The sequence below is a fragment of the Lathyrus oleraceus genome, chromosome 5, assembly GCF_024323335.1.
Source record: "Lathyrus oleraceus cultivar Zhongwan6 chromosome 5, CAAS_Psat_ZW6_1.0, whole genome shotgun sequence".
Classification (NCBI taxonomy): domain Eukaryota; kingdom Viridiplantae; phylum Streptophyta; class Magnoliopsida; order Fabales; family Fabaceae; genus Lathyrus; species Lathyrus oleraceus.
The window spans coordinates 617,807,159-617,811,224 of NC_066583.1; the positions used below are offsets into that span (position 1 = coordinate 617,807,159).

The 4,066-nt window shown below is 41.3% G+C and overlaps 1 pseudogene; it reads right to left on the reverse strand.

Annotated features, from left to right (window-relative positions):
- Nucleotides 1-3,160: 3,160 nt before the first annotated feature.
- On the reverse strand, nucleotides 3,161-3,862 carry LOC127083559 (polypyrimidine tract-binding protein homolog 2-like; annotated as a pseudogene).
- Between the last annotated feature and the right edge of the window lie 204 nt (nucleotides 3,863-4,066).

Below are 4,066 nucleotides of genomic sequence, written 5' to 3' on the forward strand. Positions count from 1 at the left end.
TTTGCCTCCAGCCTCTCTGTGAACAGTGGCCGCCTCTCACCTTTTGAAATTAGGGTTTTCTCCCTTTTGATTTTTTTTCTCTCAGTTTCTGTTGTGCTCCTGCTTCTCTTACTGATTTGCTCTCTATTTATCCTCTGTGAATTAGGGTTACAAATTGGTGCCTTTGTGTTCAAAAGTAGCTCTGCAAAGCACTTTGGATGCTCAGAAATTGAATTGCCCTATCCATGTTAGATTCAAGAAAAGGTATCCTTTCTTCTCTGTTTTGACCTCATATCAATTTGGGATGTTTTTGGACTTTGCCCTCTGACTGTTGGTTAATGGTTTTGCACTGTAGGTTTTGCAAATTGACTGATTAATGTGTCCCTTTTTACCGCAGTAAAAAATGGTGAGCTTGGTTTGACTTGGGATAATGGATGTTTTGAAGAGTGATTGTTAACGGTTTTAATGCATAAACTGGCTGAAAATTGATTGTGTTGGCCATGCTGTTATTCATCTTGCAGGTTTGATGGCTGCATCTGAGAGATCATTTGATTTTCATGAGACTTTACTGAAGTAACTTGAGATTGTGACTGTTGCAGGGATAAGTGGAACAAATCCTCTTAACTCAAGGAACTTATTAATTGGATTTCCTGTCAAAAGGCCCTCTGGTGGCTGCACATGGTGACTGGAAAATATTTCAGAATTAGGTGGATGGACATCTTGTGGTTCTTGGCCTTCATCTCTGCTTCAGCCCGAAAACTTTTTCTGGACAACTTTGAAAAGTGCTTATCACCAACCATACAAATTGGACACGATGGATCATACTTATCTGCTTCTGCAGTCATAGTCTCTAAGCATTCTGCATGAAATGTGTGACCGCATATTAGTACGACTACAAAAGAGAAATCACTGTTGGCAACAAACTTCTGGTTGCTCCATGCTGATTTGTCAAACAAAAGCTTCGTGCAAGCTCCACAAGATCGTAAATCCATGGATGGTGAATATGACAACCTGCTACTGGATCCACTAATAATCTCACTAGGATGCAAACCCATCCTAATAAGCTCCTCGGCACCATGAAGCAATTCGCCGGCAAAAGAAATAGTCAAATTAGCACCATCACCGATTTCCTCTTGCTGAGCCTTACTAGCCAACACCAAAATCTTAACAGCAGGATATTCAAGACAGCAGCCGAGTAAACAGGAGCACCGGTACCAACACTCTGAGCATATCTACCTTTCTTCAAGACTCGACCAATTCTGCCGACTGGAAATTGAAGTCCGGCTCTGACGGTTCTTGTGACCGCCTTCTTCCATTACAGCTCCAACGGCACCTCCACTGAATAGATCTGCCGTAGCTATGCTACTCTTGTTTGTGTTCGAATGGATTATATCTTCAATTAAAGCATTTATGGAACTGTAAGAAACATCCTGCAAATTCCCAGCTTTTTGCCTGTTATATCAGTCTGCCAAGCGTACAAAGACCGATCCTACTGCTGGATGATTCTCTCCTTTGTTGGTCTTTAAGACAGTTATCGCTTCTCAAATGCAAAAACAAACTTCATCAAATTGAGACAAAGATAAGTATGCGTCTCCGATGCTGCAGTTGAGGTGACGCGGTAATCGTTGTCCCATCTTCGATGAATGCCTTCACTAGGATACAAGAAATCAAGCTCCACAACCTGATCTTGTAGGATTGCTGCAAGTACAGGGCCCTTTTCGACATCACAACGAACGAGCTCCCACTATTAGATCCTGCTATGGCGCTAGTGTACAATTTTTCACTGTTCCATAATACATTCAAAGCTTGTGTGAATTTCTGCTGGAAACTATCCAGCGACTTGTCAAAAGATTCTGCACAAAATATGCCTTTCTCTTTGGATCAAGAGTCGAATCGCGATAAACCTTCCGAATCTCCGACTCAAGTTCAGTCTGATTCATCCGGAATATGTCTTTCCAACCTGGCTTGAACATTTGATCATTGTGGTCCAAGCATTCTTGATATTCAGAAACTCTGTGAGAAGTGCTACAATGTGACGTTCCCGTCTGTGTTATAGACTCCGGACTCTCTTTCCAGCATTCATTAAGTCATTCATTGAACATAATATTCTTAGTGGCCGGCTTCCATGCAAGTCATGAAGCTTACTGAACAGATAAGCGACACCCCGTTTTAGCAGGCTGTGATTAGTACTCTGGCTAACCAACTGCACTTTACTGTCAAGAGTTACACCCTCTTTTGCAAGCATTAAGACTTTTTCTTCAACAGTGAGGTATAATTACAATCTCAAAAACTGTTAACTTATTGAACTTTGAGCTGATGGACCTTTTTTTTGTAGGCATTTTAGGTCATTTTGCAGGTCCAAACCACTATCAAATAATATAACAGTATCCACAGATGACAGCTTAATGCACTGCTATCTATCAAGAAAACAAATCGCCCACTTACTCTATCATTAAATGCGGCCAAAACAGCTTGCTTCTTTGAAGGAATGTAACCTCTACCATATCGTACATAGCAATTGTTTCCAAATCTCTGACAGAGAACATCATCCAGAAAACCAGAAGCAGCAATTGGAACATCAAACTGAGAAATCTGATACCCTTTTGGAAGATCGGGATAGAAATACTGTTTCCTATCAAACTTGGAGTTAAAAACCAAATTGCAATTAAGAGCAAGTCCCAATTTGACAGCAAACTCAATAACCTTAGAGTTCAAAACAGGCAAAGCACCCGGCAAACCCATACAAACCGGACAAATGCTACTGTTGGGAAATGATCCATAATTGTAAGGACAATTACAAAAGGCTTTGGTAAGTGTAGAAAGCTGAACATGAGTTTCAATACCAATGACAGCTTCATAGTCTTTCGGAATTTTATCAAGTTTTTTTCGATTGAGTACTAGCTGGAACTTTGGTTTGTGCAGGTTAGGCGTTGCAGCAGGTTGGTATAGCAGGATTTGTGGTGGTTTGTTTCCGGGTGGCATGTAAATATTGTTGTACATTTGCATTGGCATAGATCGAGCAACTGCCGGTGGAGCTGTTCCCCATCCTGCCTGTGGTTGAGGTATCATAGCTGGGTCAGAAACTGGAGTATACTGAGACCCATTGTATTGCTGAGCAGGGGCACCCGTCATAGAAACAGGTTGCCCCAAAAATGAGGGCTGAAGGTTCACAACAAGTGTAATAGAAATGGTATAGTCTCTACTCCTATCATTATTGACCTTTACTAAGATCCGTATGACGTGAATGCGAGAGGTGGAGCTTGCAAAAACCTTCATCATAAATGCAGTGACCTTCCAAGGCTTCTTTGGCCACAACAGCTGTCTGTGTATCCGGATATTGAATCAGAGCCTGGAATCCTGCTGTCTTCTCAAAAGTAGTAATCCTATGCACAAAACCAAAGGCTGAAAATACCAAATGCAAGACGTCAATGCTGACAAAGCGTGCATCTTCACCCTCAATTGTTACTAACAAAACATTTCCAGCAACATCTGCAGCAGTTTTGTTATGCACTATTTCTTGCCTATTTGAAATATTGCAGATAAACCGTTTTCCGTCGCACTTGTGCGGGCTCCGAAGATGAGGCATAGTATGATATCATTGCAATGGCTTGATTCAAATCTGTAAATTCAATGAAAGCTTGATTTCGATTTGACCCAACATTGCATTTCGTGTTCACAACCTTTCCAAATGGCTTCCCAAGTTCAATCAGTTCCTCCTCGGTGCATTCCCATGGCAAGTTTCTCAAATGAAGCACCTTCGAAGGTGGCTGGGTGTACTGGAACTGTTGCTGACTAGAGACTGATGCCATTTTGATCAATAACCCTAACCCAAAACCTGCTGAACTGCAGCCCCTTCAACGTGGAAAATTGGGAGGACGTTTTTGGTTAACCAAGAGCAAGTGAGGGTTGACTTTGGTCAAAGTTGACCAAAAAGTCAACCGTTGACCAAAGTCAACAAATGGTCAGAAATGCATTTTTTTGTATTTTCTTTGTAAATGAAAAATGAATTATTGGTTAGGGTGAAATTTTGGGTTTATGGATTTTGGGTTGACTTTGGTCAAAGTTGACCAAAAAGTCAACTGTTGAC